Source organism: Cyprinus carpio, chromosome B13, assembly GCF_018340385.1.
Source record: "Cyprinus carpio isolate SPL01 chromosome B13, ASM1834038v1, whole genome shotgun sequence".
Classification (NCBI taxonomy): domain Eukaryota; kingdom Metazoa; phylum Chordata; class Actinopteri; order Cypriniformes; family Cyprinidae; genus Cyprinus; species Cyprinus carpio.
This window is the reverse complement of record NC_056609.1, coordinates 18,647,203-18,665,294: the sequence shown is the minus strand read 5'-3', so window position 1 is coordinate 18,665,294 and position 18,092 is coordinate 18,647,203. Positions and strand designations below refer to the sequence as shown.

The 18,092-nt window shown below is 35.2% G+C and overlaps 1 long non-coding RNA gene across 1 annotated transcript in view; it reads left to right on the top strand.

Moving 5' to 3' along the window:
• LOC109074815 overlaps positions 1-18,092 on the top strand; it is a 70,622-nt gene that overhangs the window by 18,671 nt on the left and 33,859 nt on the right. The window contains exons 3-7 of the long non-coding RNA XR_006156280.1: positions 1,078-1,142; positions 1,321-1,444; positions 7,115-7,227; positions 8,181-8,269; positions 10,625-10,761. This is a non-coding gene — a long non-coding RNA (uncharacterized LOC109074815). The remainder of the gene's footprint in view (positions 1-1,077; positions 1,143-1,320; positions 1,445-7,114; positions 7,228-8,180; positions 8,270-10,624; positions 10,762-18,092) is intronic.

The following is an 18,092-nucleotide window of genomic DNA, read 5'->3' as shown; positions in this document are numbered from 1 at the left end:
TACCACTGAGCTATCAATTAAATCAACAAAACCCACACACACCTCGTGACACTGTCTGCTAGGATAACACTGAGAAAACTAAGGTCAGCTACCTTTGATAGTGGCATTACTAGGATGCCATCCTGGGGCGAGCAACCTGAATCAGTATGACTTTAAAAATGTAAATTCAACTGAATCATGTCAGTTAGCTTAAGTATATGTAACAGAGAGAAATATCTGAACTGAATGTTTATATATGTGAAAAATTGTTCTTGTTTGAATTTCAAGGAGGTTTTGGTCTTCCAAGAGGTTGCATGACTAGAAACTGTCCAGGCTTTTTATGAATGAATATTTTAGGTCCCACTTTATATTTTGTTGCCTTAACCATTGTGTATTATATTTAAGTAAATAATTTGATACAATGCATTTATTGTGTACTAGAAACTGTCCAGGCTTTTTATGAATGACTGCTGTATGTATATATATATATATATATATATATGATATATATATATATTATGCTGTATATATAGACATATATATATATATATATATATATATATATATATATAGATAGAGAATATACCATTAAGTATTACACTTATTATTACACTGTTCCCTTATTCTTAAACCTACCCATAGCACCAAACCTGTCCTTAACTTGCCCGTATCCACCTCAGTAGCAGCAAAAGGCTTTTGTAATACAATATGTACACAATAACATTGCACATTGTACTTTTGTGCGTAGTTAAGGCCACCTAATATAAAGGGGACCGTATTTTAATATTAATATTATAATTTATTAACATTAGTATTGAATAAAATTTTAGTTTTTTACTTTTTATTTTAGTTTTAGTGATTTTGCTATGTACTTTTGTATTCATTTATTTAATATTTTTATATAATTTATTTTTACTTCCATTTTAGCACTTCAACCTAAACTTTTTTCATTTAGTTAACATGGCAACATTTTATAACTTAAAAAAAAAATTAAAAAATTAAGTTTGTTTTCACCAAATTGTTATTTTTTATTTTAACTAAGACAACACTGGAACAACATTGCCACTCTACTCAGTGTTTTTTTTGTTTTTTTTTCAGGGCCACCCTTCAAGATCTAGTCCAAGTTGCTCGAGATCTAGTCAAACCCAGGCCTGAGAAAAAAGGTCTAGTTTTCTTGAGTGAATTGTCTTGGCTTTAAAGGATTTTGATGTTTACTCACTCAATCTGGAACACTGTAATCTGAATCTATAACACTTTTTGATGAATTTGGAATGCAGTAATCACTGTCTTTAATAAATGCACTAGTAATTGTCTCTAATTATTGCTGTTTACCGTTTACAGATGTGAATATGTCCTCTTGCCAATCCTGAGAGACAGAAAACTGTATCATACTCAATACTCCAGCCACAGTCAAGGCTGGTACCACACTGAAACGCTTAGCAGTCCTGCCAGTGTAAAGGTTAAGGTAACTTTCCAAAATTTACTAGGATGGGGCGTCGTTGTTCAATGTTCAGTCTTGGAAATATTTTTAGAGTTTGTTTGTAGATGGTGACATGCTTTTGGTGGTATGGTTCAACCAGGCTTGAAAATCTGCATGCTATAACAACATGTATGAGCATACAGGAGGTGTATTTGAATTACTAATCTTATATTTCTATGAGTAGTTCAAGTTTTTCTCGGATGGGCATTGCCCACCTCTAGCCACTCCCCTGAGCTAAATTTATCAAAATCATTACAAATTACATACTACCCATCATGCACTATAATGACCATTGTGTAGAATTTTCATCAGTGCGAATTCCCAGTGCCTTAATAACTACACATTTTTCTGCTAGTTTATATTGTTTGTTAGTTTTTAGAAGTGTCTTGACCAAGAGACCTTCCACTATTAATGTACATTTTCATAAATAAAGAGTTATTCTAATATCAGTTTTTCTAATGAGATAAGAAGATGTGGCTTGTCCAAAGTGAATATGAATTCCATTTTTCATCTTATTCATCAACCACTCCATGCTGATGGGTTCATTACCATCAAATTAGAGATAAAAATCGTGCTACTGCCCTGAAATGATGTGGAAAGGCAGCGCTGATAAGATTAATGATGAATACATTAGCGTTGAGCTAGCCATAAGACACATCTCAGATCTCTCTCCACGAGCACACGCACACAACAGATAGCACTTCTAATCGAGTTGCACCAGAGGTAAGAGGGTCGAATCTGTAAGCAGGGTCCGGAAAAGATGCCGAATTAGAGCTTGTTCATATTTTGTGGCTCTACAGTGCTTTTTTTTTACAATGAAGGCTGTGAGCTTATCAGCTTGGCGGTGGCAGACATTGCAGAAGTCAGGGGACAGCCGACGGACAGAGCTAAGACTCTGTGACAGATCGCCACAGCTGACAGCCTTTAACGTCCCATCTAATTTATGTCGTGTAGGGAATGGGAATGAAATGTTAATAAAGAATCTCTGCATCACATATTCTTAACTGCAGCCTCAGGCTTCACTCTGCATCTGTCATGGAGATGAATACAGAGAAAAGGAAGGAGGAGGGAGTACAGGGTGGCACAGAGGGATGGCGAGTTATCTTTACACATGTAGTTGAAGCCAAAGTCATTTTAGACTTAAAATGAGCAGGCTTAACAAGCTCAGCAAAATGAGTAGCGTGTTTACAAAATAAACCACTATATTCTGGCTATTAGTTCCGAATCGTAGATTATATCCTGATTGAGTGTTCAGGCAGTTTGAATTGACTAAGTGAGTGGCTAACATTTATCTCATGTCTCAAGGCTGTCATTAAATAGATTCTCTTGTCTGATTAGTTAAACATGATATTGAGCTGTTTGGATTTCCTCCAGCCAGGATGACAAATGAGCCGGGTCATCTTACACAGCCAGGCCTGAAGAGGGCAATGTGTGCTTGTGTCAGGATTAGGCATGTTTCTCACACCTTTCCCTAATCCTCTGAAAAGGCATTCTGTAGTTTTTTTTTTTTTTTAAATAATGTTCAGTTTATTTTAGATTCAACTACCTTGATCTGTTCTCCACAGACCATTTTTGATATGCTCTTTGCAGTCATTATACGTGCTCTAAAATGCAGATATTCCCTCAAAAACATATTTAACCCTGCAAAGCTTGACAAATGATATAATGTTATGATTTTTTAAAATATAACACTTAAAAAAAATATATATATATATATAAGAAGAATAAACTAAAAGTTTGCTAATGTGATTTATGTTTTCTATTATATTTGATATAAGAGGCTTTTATGGCCCATATTATAATATAGTGAGAATATAGTGCTCACACTTGAGGAGGAAAACACCCACTTTTTTTTCCCCCAAAATGAGCAAAAATATGCAAAATAGTACAGGTGTTATTTATATAGAAAGTGAGACTAAATTCTGCTTGTAAATAATAAATAATCAATAATAAATCAAAAAAATATTTCTTAGTAAAATTATAATTAAATCCTTCATTTTAAGATCAAAGCTTTGATTGTGGAAACTACTTAAAATGCAATGCAATAACAGTGATTATTGAGAGATATAAACGTGCAAATAAACATTCCTGAAAAGCCTAATGTATCATGTTTGATACATGTTACCATGAATAGTGTATGGATAATCAGATAAATATTGCTTTAGTTCAGTAAATGTTAATTTAGATGTTCAGTATTGATAGCAGTTATTCTTATGTCTATTTTATTAAATTAATAAACAATTAACTGTACCGCGACCTACAGCAGGCTTTTTTTTTCAGCAAAGTTTTGATTGTTGATCATTTAGAGGCCTTAGAAATTCATGTATCAAATATGATACAGTAGGCTTTATAGGTTTAAAGTTAGGTCTGCCTAACATTAAATTACCATCATATATGAAGGACTGCATCGTGATATTTTCTAATTTAAGTGCTCCGAATATACAGGCCAAGTTCTATGACTTACATACGAGTTAAATAAACTGACAGTTTAACATGATCATCTGCATGTCCGCTTATGAATCTTTGTGATTCCTCGATCCTGTCAGTTTATAGTCTTTTAAAACATGGGCAGTTGTCACGAGAAACCTAGCAGAAAGCAGCCTAAATGGAAAAGTTGGTTTTAAATAGTTTTTGGTAATTACCACGAGGTTAAAGTTAATATATCTCACACAGCAGGAGGGTTTTATGGCCTTTTGCTTTGTATTGCCTACCCAGTTACCCCAGCACTCAGAGCGCAGGCAGACATGCGAGAAATTAAAAGTGAGGCCGAAACAGATTACTGCTAAGTGCTCCGATGTTCAGGCAGGAGAGGAAAGGTGGACACTAAAGGACTTTTAGAGAATCGGAGGACATCCGTATAGCCAAATAATAGATAAGGAAAAAATGGTTCGAAAAGAAAGAATCTCATATCTGTAATGGTCAGTCGTTCAGGTGCTGTGCCTGGACCATTGAGTTTTGTGGTCAGATTCAATTTCCGATATTTTATTGTGGCACTGCCACTCCATTAAGACTCATTTCCTTCTCACCAGTAGTGACTTTGGGAGACCCGAGGAATTTGAAGGCCAATTGACTTTTAATATGAATCACGCTGTGATCGCCCCATTCTCGTCCCCCGCCTACAAATTAGAAATGGCAAACAGAGTGTCCCCATCAAAATGCTCTTTTCATGTTTTCCGTTCATGCTCCACAAGTCCCCCGGCTCCACCCCCACTGCAGCAGTGTGTGTGTATCTGGGTTTCTCTGTGTGTGAGTGTATGGGTTGGTACAGGTGACCAGGTAACGTGTTGCAGCATCATGATGTTGCTGTCACAGGCACTTTTGTTTTAGGCTTTCACATTTCTGGAAGACATTATGGAGACAAATGAAAACTGTTGCTCTTTTTTTGTAAAAAAAAAAAGATTTGGTTTTGATTAACTGCACTTTCCGTAACGACCTACAGTATATAAATAAAAATGTAAGTAATACAAGTAGGATAACAGTCTGTATAATGAAGTAGGGTTATGTAATTTATACTATGAATTGATGTTATGCAATTGTTGATTTCTTTTATGTAATTGTTAGTGAACAGAAAGTATTATTCTTCCTTTCATTTACACTTTGTGCACTTTGTGTGCGTGTTGTTTCCCACCTAAATAGCTTCACAACTAGGTACACGTTATCAAGAAATATATACAAAAAATATAACCATTTGAGGATTATGCTTTAAACAAGAACAATAAGACATATCCAATGCAATAAGAAACTTCTTTAAAATTCTTTAACTAAATATTCATCATGTGCAGTTTTGCTTTTCAAATTAATCAATCTTGCTCTACAGATGTTTAATCTAAGCAAAATTGCATATTAGGTTTTTATCAGATTATTTTGAATAAGAAATATCTTTTCCTGTTTTAAGCAAGAATATAACAATTTGAGGCTTATGCTGTAAACAAGAAAAATGTGTGCTAATGCAGTAAGGAAAATAAAGACTTATTTTCAATTTAAAAATAAAAATATAATAGTATGTTTTAGTATGTTTTGGTAATTTACTTAATTTTTACTTAAACTTAATAATTTAGTTTTCTTTAAGTAAATAAATCTTGTTTTAAGATAAATTTAAACAAAACTGCATATTAAGATCTTTTTTACATGTATATCATGTATGTCTTGTTTTAAGCAAAAGTATAATTATTTGAGTCTTATGCTTAAAACAAGAAAAAATATGCCAATGAAGAAAGTAAAATAAAATAAAGTAAAATAAACACTTCTTGAATCTTTATCTTGTGTTGTATAGGTGTTTTTCCTAAAAAAAAAAAAAAGGACAAAAATGCTGATTAGGAAAATGAATTTTGTTACAGAAGGAGCCAGCACACAGAAGCATTATGTCTTTCACTTATACACTGTAAAAAGTGACCCACATCCCACTACTGTACACAACTTCTGACTTCATGGCTCTCAGCTTTATATTGCGCCCCCTATAGGAAATACCTGCACAGTGCCATGCTGCCAGTCCCAAGGCCCTGAAGCACAAATTCATTAGTATGCACAGACACTCTCTCAGTGTGTGTGGCAGGAGCGGGAGCAGGCCGGCGTGGAGCAGAGGGGAGACAGTATTTTATCCACGCTTGCCAGTATTATGAGGCTGAGCGAGAGATTCACATTATCGTAATGGGAAAGTCAGTGCAGCAAGATGATGCCCCGGAGCCACGCCACTGATTGGCTGCAAAGCTGTATTTATATATAGCAGAGTGAGTTCACTTTTAGTTCAGCACTGAAGAAGAGAAACAGGCCTGCCTGACTGCCACTTCATCTGCTGCACAGAACACTATAAACTTAGCCTGGAGTTTAGGACTGCGTACTTGGCCATGTGTGCTGTGCAGTAAAAAAAAAATTGATGCCCATTTTCAGTCTATGAGGTTTATGCAAATAACAACTCCATTGACCTCGGTGGACTTTAAAATGATCATATTATTCATAGTTTTTTAGATGTTAACAAGTTGTGTAAAATTGTTCCTTTCTCCCCCTCTAAATTTAAACGGGAAAATAATGTTAAAACATTATAGTTAAAATATGTTTATTGGTTTAGCTGTAAATTACTTTTACTTTATGTATACTGTGGAAATTTATATTTGATTTAACAGATCCAAGTAAAATACTACAAAAGTTATGTTTTTGCAACCAAAGTATCACTATAAATAAATTTTAAAAAGCAGTCAATCTAAAGTTATATTCAACAAAACAATAAAGTTCGCTATGAGAAGTAGAGATGTAAAGCATCACATTTAATAACATTTTATTTCTGTTATTCTATTTCTGATGTAATATTTTCAGTTATGTATATTAGAACAGTGTTTCAAGTTGCATGTTAAGTCGTTTAATTGTTTATCGTTTAGCATCATATCAGGTTTGAAATAAGTAAGATTTCTTAGTTTTTTTTAATGTTTATCTCATCCTCACCAAGACTGCATCAAAATAGAGTTAAAAAACAATAATATTGTAAAATATTATTCAATTAAAAATCGATATTATTTTAAAATGCTAATTATTCCAGGGATGGCAAAGCTGAATTTATTGCTTTCAGTAGAGCTTAAATGTCAGGCTTTTTATTACATAAAACTACCGTATGGTTTCAGATGACTCTTGTAACAGGCTTTTTTTTTTTTTACGTCTTTGCAGCTTGACATTGTCTTTCTCCAGTCATTGATTCTGTAGGGAAAAGAGAAGCAAGAACATTTTACTAAAGTTCTCCTTTAGCTTTCTGCATGAGAATGTGAGGGAGCAACATGAGGGTGAGTAAATGACGATGCAATTTTAATTTTTGAATGAACTTTCCCTTTAACTACCTAACTACCCCTGAGTTAGTTATAAACCTCTTTGCTGTGTGAGCTCCTATATTTGCACAGCGTGCATTCACGCACCAACAGGACTTGGGTACTGCTACAGAAATAAAGATGAGACAGTAAATAGTATGACACTAGCCACAGTCGTTTCCCCCTAATCAGCTGAAACCACAGTGCCAAGTCAGAGATTCTGCCACTGAGGAGAACACTGCATCATTTAAAGAGGAACTCCCCTGGACATGCCTCAAAATTACTGTACGAGAAAAATGCTGACTCTGAAGAGGCTTTTCATATTTATGAATAAATTGCTCTGTGGAAGAGAAAAAGCATTGAGAGGAGAGAAGAAAAGGAGGCAGGCGGGTAGAAGTAAATCATAAGGTGGAAATGGCTCATTATGTTAGTGATGAGGCCGGGTAATGCCTGCTTGACCAGCCCAGCGTCTGTCAGACGAAGATGCATTGATTAACCCTTATCCATTACCCTTCAACCATAGAAAGAGATGCCGCAGACAAATAGATATCACTTTAAAGTTACAGTAATATCACTGGATGCACTGATGCATACTTACAGACAGAATATTCAAAGGATTTATTGTAGTTTGTCTGTGATTTAACCAACAAAATAAATAAGTTATACATATTATATTAAACGGTGCACCTGGAATTCGTAGCATCAAAGTGTGTATAAATAAAGCCCATTAGAGCTACATTGTCTCATTGCAGGCCGAGTTATACGCTGTTCCTCGAGAATACAGTCAGCAGTTTTTGTCACCTGTTTACCCCTGATTCTTTGCTCTCATTGGATTTGAATGGCTAATGAGGGATAGAAGTGTGCATTGGTGTGTTGTAGCACTTATTTTTTGTGTATTTCCTACTTTGTGTTTCAACGGCATCTGTTTGCAGTGCATATTTGGGCAAGGAGGAAAAGAGAATGATATCCCACGTCACAAGTCTCTATCTGCTCCACCAGGACCGTTGAACACTTTAATAAGGTGAGCTTTGTTTGAAGGCCCAGTTCTTTACTATTTGAAAGAGGAGCAATCTAAGCAATCAGACTTTTGATTTGTGCCTAGCCAGAGAAAAAAATATATGTACTTTTGAGGTTTAGAGTTTCATTTAAAAGGTTGATCAAGAAATGACCAATACGATTTAAAAACAGTTGCATGCTGACAGTGAATTATTGTGTTTACATGTCTATTACCTTCAAGCTTTTGCTTAGAATAGACCTTAGTCAGGGTTGATACCACATTGAACTTAACATGACTAGAAATTTTTACAACAGCACACACGATGCAAAGCTCTTAGATGGCATAACTTTTACAACTCATAGCTTTTATGGAGTTTTTGTTTACTGAAAGTTTTTTTTCCTTCATCATTTGAGCAATTGGTGTGTTGTTAAAGAACAGTTAAAGGATTGTTTCATTACTGGCAAAAATTAAATATGGCACTACCCTGACTAAGGTCCATAAAATAGTCCATTACGTTCAAAACAATCTGACTAGCAACAAGAGGAAACAATATTACAGTAATATTACAAATGAAGCATCTCTAAAATCATTTTCACTACAGTCAATAACTGAGATGCAGCAGTTCTCAGTTGGCACCAGGCACTAGTTATATTTGTATAAAAGTTGCATTTGTATAAGACATGTGTAAGTGAGTCTGCAGTTTAATGCAATGGTGAGATTAAATTATCAGTACGCTATATCAGAATCAAGAATTCTGGAGAGCCATAAAATAATGTAATAAGTGTTAGGTGTTGAAAAACGGGTTGCTCAAAACAACCTTTGAACAAGAAATTCCGAAATTTGTTCGTCACTGAGAGCTGAGGTGTCAATTGAACATGATATGGTCTAACTGCGGCACATTCAGAACCGGTCATGCTCGGCTTGTGGAAATGATGACCGCATAATTCTGGAGCGACTTTCTGTTCCTGTTGATGTGTTAAATATGTGTGGTCTGTCCATGTGGACCGGTTAGCACAGACAGCGAGACATTTTACACCAGAGAAAGCGTTCTTTAGGAGGACAAAATCTGTGTGCGTGCGAGAGTCGGTGTGTCTGTATGGGTGTGGTGCAGTGAACACGCTTTGAGGGATTGTGCCCCAGAAAGTGAGTCTCGGTTGGGGAAAATGCTGAGGCCAGCAGTCCCCACCTGCTGGAGCAAATCGGATGAGCTTACATTCCCATGGCTGATCCCAGAACGAAGATGTTTATGTGCATACATAAGGCTGCTACAGGCTCAGACAACTCACAAAGTTGAACAAAGTTTGTCTTTGCTATTGTTTCTTGTTTTATATGTCCAAATCGCAAGTAACTCTGGTTTGGTCATGTTTTAGGAGAACACACAATGTGCCTGTCAGTCATTTTAAAATCTGTGAATATAACCTACTCATGCCAAACTTTACAGTATACTGGAAAAATCAGTTTTATCATTTTTGGTGGTGAATATATTTTTTTTTTTTGTTTAGTATTATTTTTGTTTTTTTTTTTTTTTTTTAATGTCCTCCCCAAAATATAACAAGAAATGGCAAGTTATGGGAATTATACTTCATAAGTAGTGTAATATTTTAACCTAAAATGTCTTTGTACATTTGTACTTTTAATATTTTGGATGTTGCTTTGTGAAATGTGAATTAAAGAAAGGTCACATTCATTTTATTTTTCATACAACAATTCTGAGTGAGCATTTGATTGATATTAAAATGTTATACATTAGTGACCATGTTAAACACTGCATGTTAATAATTCATGCAAGACAAATAATAATGTATATAATAACCTGCTACAGAAAAATAACTACATATTAAATACACACATGCTGTTCTTTAGTATTAATCATTAGGTATATATGCAACAATTAGTGTATGCTATTTTAATTTATAAATATCACATTAATATTTATCTGATAAAATTTAAAAATTGCATATGCTGAGTACACAAGAAATGCATCATGCTTGTGTTTATCATGCATATTTTTCTTATACAACAATTAATATTTTTCATAACTAAACTTTTTATTTTTATTTTTTTTGGTGAAGTTTCTCATTTTGGGATTAATGCATTGTGAATTGATGTTGAAAACGAGAAGCTCCAGACACCAGGATCATTTGTAAAGATATGTCAGAAACAAAAACTGAAAGTTGTAGCAGCTTTAATAAATAAACAGACAAACAACATGACTGTGTGTGATGTTGTTTTGAAATATGGAAATTTGAAACTTGCTTGGAATTTTGAAATGTTCTTCAGACATTCTCTTGATATATATCTGACCAAAATATATATCTTTAGAACCTCTTTTTAAGTGCTTGTGTTTTTAAATGCATTCTTTATTTTTTTATTTTGTAGGTTTTTGTTTTAGTTTTAAGGCTCAGTTGAAGGTGTACATTTCCTCACTGCATTCAATCAGTTTCAAATCTGATCAATGGAATGACACTGTGTCCATGCATGACCAGTAATAGTAGCATGAAGAACGGCAAGCAAAGGTATGTATCCCAAAATTAGGTGTGTGTGTGTGTGTGTGTGATTCCTCTACCTTCCATGCTTTCCATTGTGAAATCACACAATTCAGATGCAAAAGACCTAACATGGTTTATTTATGTCATTTGAGATCTTGTTATATTAATTTGTGTTCATGTGTGTCCTCACGATCTAGTGTAAATACTTGCCCCTGTTTTGTAGCGTCTGATAAATTACTTAATTTACTGGATGTTAATGACACATTCATTGATTTAGAAAACAGTTTTGCCTGTTTCCATCTCACAATTGTTTCTTTGATGAGCTTTCGTACAAAATAATTGAGCCTGTTAATTAGCTTCATTATGAGTGCCTAATAACCCTAAAGCTTTCAGGAAATAGACTTGTGTCTAAAGGCTGAAGTTCTTGACATTGTTTATCCCGGGTGGCTGCTCCTTTACAAAAGGCTTCTGTAATTTAATAAAATGACTTAGAGAAGAGGGATTTTATTTTTGTTTGTTCTCTTTGTATGTGTGTGTGTTTGTGCATTTGGGTTTGTGCATGATTTCTGCATAAACAGACCCTAAATATTGGGTTTAAATATAATTTAAATAAAGAAAAGAAAAAAAAAAAAAACACTGGTGTGTGTGTATTTTATATATATATATATATATATATATATATATATATATATATGTGTGTGTGTGTGTGTGTGTGTGTGTGTTTTTCCTTCTCGTTAAACTACATTATATATATATATAGTAGTCTAACTATATATATAGTTTAACAAGAAAATTACTGTTTTTCATTGATAATTTAGAATATGCATTTTTGGATGCTTTTAGATGCTCAAAGTGACTTTTGTTTCATTCAGGGCATATCATTTCTGTCCTTGGGATTTGAACCCATAACCTTGGTGTTGCTAGCACTGTGCTTTATTGTTTGAGCCACATGAATGATAGATTAAACTAAATGAATGTAAATAACACATGGTAGGCTATGCATGTCAGTGTATGTTTATAGGGTCCTGATGGGAGCTCTTTTGTCCAGTCTGAGGTTGAGTAAAGTGCTGCCTGCCGTGGTGTGACAGAAGCGACTGTGTGATTGAAGACGCTGGGCTTGGAGAGGCTGTTGGCAGCTATATTTCAGCACAGAGATGGATGGACTTCATGATGCGAGTTTTGCGTCAGGGTGAGCTCTGCGCCTAACTAGGCCTGAATAATTCACAACGCCCGTTATTGCAGAAGGGCCGATCAGCAGCGACGAAAGAGGCGAGAGACGAGATAATAACATGGCTCGGGGTATGGAGATGAGCGCCTGTGCGTCAAGCTGATCTGAATAGTTAATGCGAAGAGAGAGAGAGAGAGTTGATGCTGGAATAGAGCAGCAGTGGCCCTTCGCTAAGTCTGGGTAATGGATGGAGAACGCCAGAGACAGTTATGCTAGAGTGCTGGGCTGATCGCTGGTTTGGGGCGATGAGCTTAACTCCTTGTCTCTGGATCGTGTCATAAAGGAGGAAAAATACCCACCAGGTCCTCTCATAAATATGCTAAGAAGGAGGAATAAGGATCTAAATATGATTTTTTATGAGTGACAGAGAGAGAGAGGGAGCGAGAGGGTACGCATCCATGGCAAAGTGCTTGGCAAACAAAGGAAGGGCAATATTTCAGTACATTTGCTGCCAGTGTTGTTCTGTTTGAGGTGAGAGGCTGCAATAACAACAGTAAATTCAGCTCTGCTTGTGTCATTTAAATCCCCATAAAAGATGTTGTTTATGCTGACGTTGTGTCTTATCAGTGCAGACAAATACAATGCGAAACAGTAGCGGGAAATAACTTTATTTAGGAGAAAATGCTAATTATCCTGCCTGAGGTGTGACGTAAACCTGCCCATTCCTCAGCTATTGTGTGACAAAAATCATTAATATTACACATATAACATTACACTGGATTTATAATGCATTCCGGATAAATCCTCAGCCGTAAATGATCGTAAAAGAATGTGAGCGGGTGGTACCGGGCAAAGTCGTCATTTGCTATCCGCTTACATGTTATTTCTATTTTGCGTCTCCGTGGCTTGTCTCGCATCCCACGTCTGTGTTCTTAACAAGTGTCCAGAATGCATTGCGGGTGTCAGAATCTAGCACCGGTGCCCTCTGACCCCTGCTAATCTCCTCTCACTCCGAACGGGTCAACTCATAAAACTGAGTGACAGGATTTTTACCAAGAAAAATGTTTGTGCATGTGGCTTCCCCTCTGGCTTATGTGAAGCATACAGTATCCATTTCTTGACAGCAATTTATGGAGATCAAAATGAGATGGTAGCCGTTGTCACCTTAGGGTAGACGACTTTGTGATTATCTGATGCAAGACAAATGGTCCTACTGTTTATTAGAATAAGCAGCTTTATTATCTTCAGTAGTCTGAAAGTGCAATGTTTTTTATGTAGACTGTGGTGGTGTAGTTATTTATGTCGGAAAAATATTATGAGACAACTGTGTTACATAGATTTGCAGCACCTATTATAAATGATAGTATTTTAGGGGAAGAGATGGGAATGTCCATTGCGTGTGTTCAGTCTCTTTCTTCTCCTGTTGTTTTGTGCAGCCTCTGCGTTTGTCTCGGTTCTGGGCTGATGGAGAAATCCAGCACCTGTTGTGTGACACACATGTTGGACACCCTCCTCATGGCCTTGGTGTGTTGATCAGCAGTGAAGCTGGATATCTGTAGCAATTGTTACGTGACAGTATTAACGCAATTGATTGAAAGGCTGAACAGCAGGGCCTTCATGTGATAACATCTGACGTGGTAAAATATATGGCAGATATGGCATTTGGATGTGTGTGCAAGAAGAAAGACTGTGTTTGTGTGTGTGTGTGCGCATATATATAATATATTAAACATGCATGTGCGTGCACACACACACACACACACATATGTTTAATTTAAAACATTTCTAAATAAAAAAATTATATATTTTAAATAATTTAAATGTAAAATCTAAAGTCATAACCTGCACTGATATGTTTTTAAATTCATCAAAAAGAGTAAAATGTATAGAAGCCCATTTCTACAATATAGGGGAAAAGTCATGCTATGGTAAATCATTATGACATCATAAATCAAATTCATAAGTTGCTAAATTATAATTGCGAGAAACGTCTAACCTACGAGACAAAGGTCATAATTTGGACATAAAAAGTCATAGTATTTCATCATTTTGCACTTTAGAATTTTTGTCATAATTTGACTTTTAATGTCATAATTATGGCTATATTTCATAAATTTGACTTGCATCATAATTATGGCTTTTTTTTTGACTGCCATAATTTTTGTTTCATTTTATATTTATGACTTGGTATCTTATAATTTTTTTTTATTTTTAATTTTTTTTTTAGCATAATTTGTCGATTTTAACTTTTATAGTTATGCTTTTGGCAAAATGTTTTACTTAAGTCATATTCAGACTTTTTACCTCAGTTTTGACTGTCATAATTTTGATGTTTTATCTCATCATTATGACTTAGTATCTCATATTTATGACGTTTTATCTCAGTTGTGGCTGTCATAATTTCAACATTTTATGTCATAACTTTTTATGTTATAACTTTTTAGGAATTGCCAGAAATTAATGAAGTGAATGCAGTTATTCAATCTGTATTTTCACATTAAGGTGGAAAGAGAAGCACTTTGACAGAGTGGTTGTTTCAGATTGATTTGTTAAGAATCAGAGTCAAAACTTGAATGAGAGGGGATCTCCCAGCTTGCTGGATCTCTCTCAGAGTGAGAAAGGTCTGTTCTGTGTCCAGAGGTTAATAGGGGTCAGTTGAACAAAATCACAGAAGTTGCGACTCCTCTTTGGGCAAACAGAGCATCAGAGATCTGTTTCAGTGACTCATTCTAGACTGTGGCAGTTTGCCTTTCTCTTTTAGCCCATCTGGATGTTTGATCTGGTGTAAGCCGTCGACCTTGCAGTGCTTAAAACCCCCCAAACCCAACAGCAAGGTCAATATGGCACAGTTCCTGCACCCACATTATCAGTCAGGACTAACCCTGAGGCCTCACCACAGCAGCTGATCCAACACCAAGAAACATATAGAAAATCGGCTGTAACACAGTCTATACTGAAACTAACACCTTTTTATTATTCTTGTGTTATCCAGAAACACAAGGGAATTATTAAGGTTGTAGGAGCACATTAGTGGACACAATTCACCATTAAAAATACCAAAGCTGAGCTGTTTCAGTGATCCTTCTAGATGTGTAGTTTAATATCTGGAGTCCATCAGTGTAAGGGCTTTGACCTCACAACATGATGTGTGACTCTGTGGTCTTAATACAGAATGAAATGAAAGTAATGGAAGAATTATTGTACCCAGGGAAAGGGTTTATGACAGATTAGATGACACATGTCAGGAGAAAGATGTCTGGTGCTGAACTGAGGAACATGGATGAATTCCTTTGACAAATTTGATGCTGTGCTTTTGTTTTTAAAGGCAAATTCTTTCTAAAAACTTGCCAGTTAAATACAGACAGCAAATGTTATGTGTGCATGGTTTAATTTGATAATTGGATTAATCATTGTTAATGTTAACTAATGGCTTACTTGATGATTACTTTTATTTATAGATTCATGTTTCTCTTATTTAACCTGCCAATATGTGAAGTTATGTAGTTACTTAAATTTAAAAATGTTAAAAAGTATATAAAGTAATAGCTAAATAGTAATATAAAAATAGTTTCAACTTTAAGTTCTGGAGAAATGGATATATTGGCAGACTAAAAAAATTTAAAAATAAAATTAATTTAATCTGTCCATCTTCCTTTAAATCCAAAATAACTGGCCTTATATTAAATAATGTGTGTGTGTGTATGTGTGTGACCCTGGACCACAAAACCAGTCTTAAGTGTCAATTTTTCGAAACTGAGATTTATACATCATCTGAAAGCTGAATAAATAAACTTTCCATTAATGTATGGTTTGTTTGGACAATATTTGCTCAAGATCCAACTATTTTAAAATCTGGAATATGAGGGTACAAAAAAATCTAAATATTGAGAAAATCGCCTTTAAAGTTGTCCAAATGAAGGTCTTAGCAGTGCATATAACTAATCAAAAATCTAATTTTTAGATATTTATGTTAGGAAATTTACAAAATATCTTCATGGAACATGATCTTTACTTAATATTCTAATGATTTTTGGCATAAAAGAAAAATCTACAATTTTGACCCATACAATGTATTTTTGGCTATTGCTACAAATATCTCTGTGCAACTTAATTTTGTGGTTCAGGGTCACACATACACACGTATATAAATATATAGCCAAAAAGTGTGTGTGAGTGTGTGTGTGTGTGGGGGGGAGAGAGTTTTTTGTGTTTTTGTTTGTTGTATAGCACTTTACACAATACATATTGTTTCAAAGCAGCTTCACAGAAAATGTTATTAAACTTTTTTTTTTTTCTCAAGCAAAATTTTTCAGATTTAGATCATATGCTGTTTTAAATCTGCTTCAAATGCAGACTTAATCAGATGTCTTCTATGACATCGGAAGCTTTGCACTCATTAATTATATTCATGTGAAATGTCATCCATGGCCCCGTGGAAATTCTATAGACAAACAGAGGAAAAGGGGGTTCAATAAATTTGAGTTATCTGTGATTAGGTATGAGAGAGGTGCGGTTACGCCTGTTAGAGGTGTTGCGGGGTTGTGTTGCACCCCGTGTTGGGTTAGGGTGTCAGCCCTGAGCCTCTTATTGAATTACAACAAAGGCAGCTAAAGGTCAAGCCTCTGTGGCAACACTGTGGCCACGCACCGGCCACTCTGATGGAAACCTGAGGTCGTTTGAAAGGTGCACTGCCGGAATCTGTCCTGGTGGCTTTTTGCAGGGGAGTATTCCATGGGGAAAGTGGCCTGAATGCATGAGCATTTGATACCGTATTAGCTTTGGAGTAGAGTGTGTTTTTACTTTGTCATAGTAAAGTGACCATGTTTACACACTTACCATTAACTTTCAGTTCACTCAGAAGCATCATACATATTCAACCCGAGAGGGATGTTTGAGCATTTTGATTTTGGTCAGTCCCGTCAAAATCCGCAGATCATCGGCTTTAAAGTGCAAATTCTGTTGAGATCCACCTCATGTTGTGCAAAAGTAAAAGCTATACTGATAGACTATTCTGTCAAACACTAATGTACAGAACTACATAATTGTTAAACAGTATATTTTGTTTTTCTTTGGTCTTATATCTCTTATTGCACCAAGTATACCAAAATAATGTTTCATGATGTCCTTGTCGTAAGGTATGAATGCATGATTTCATACTACTGAGAAATTTGCAATTTTGCCATTTTCGTGTAATTTTTTAATTTTGTAATCTTTAATCTGATCAATGAATTTTGTGCAGTTAGACTGATTGCCAATCTAGTTGTAAATTCAAAATGTTTAAAACATTCATGTTTTTTTTTTTATAAATTAATATTTTTATTTAGAAAGGACACATCTAATTGATCAAAAAATGTTACAGAATATTTCTATTTCAAATAAATGCTTTTTCAGAAGAAATGCATTCTTTTGTGGTTTATATTAATAAAAAAAAAATCCATGTTCCAGTTTCCATGAAAAATATTAAGCAGCACAGCTGTTTTCAAAACTGATATTAATAAGAAATGTTTTTTGAGCACCACATCAGCAATGATTTCTGACACCTAAGACTAGAGTAATGGCTACTGAATATTCACCTTTGCCAACACAGGAATAAATTACATTTATAATATGTTAAAGTAGAAAACACTCATTTTCACAATGTTACTGTTTTTACTGAGCACAAGAGAGTTTTCAAAAATTTACCCCAGACTTACATATTTATAATATATATTTGTTTGTATTGTATGTAATTTCTGATTTGGTGACTTCATCAGGTGTGAAGCATGTATTAGTATTGCTGTAGGCAGTATGTCTTCACAAAGACTCATGGGCTCATAGGTTTGTCTGAGACCCCATACTGTGGAGCTCCTCCAGAATTTTCCATGGATTTGATACGGAACATGACTTTAAGCAGGTTAAATGCTCGAGCCGTTTAGTGAATGAAATCAGAAGGGTTTCAAAAACACATCTAGAAAAAAGAAACTGAAGAATGCACATTTGACCCACCAGCCTTTAGCGTTTGGTCTGTTCTAAAGTTCCTGGTGCATGCTATTATAATTCTACACTGATTTAGTGCATCTAATGAGAAGTTGCTGGGCGTAGCGCCTCTCAAATGATCAACCAGGGTGTCTGTTTAGGGTTGACATGAGCCTTGAGCTGTGCCCAGGCTAAATTATAGTCCTGCACTTCTCCGCTCTCGGCTGAGCGAATG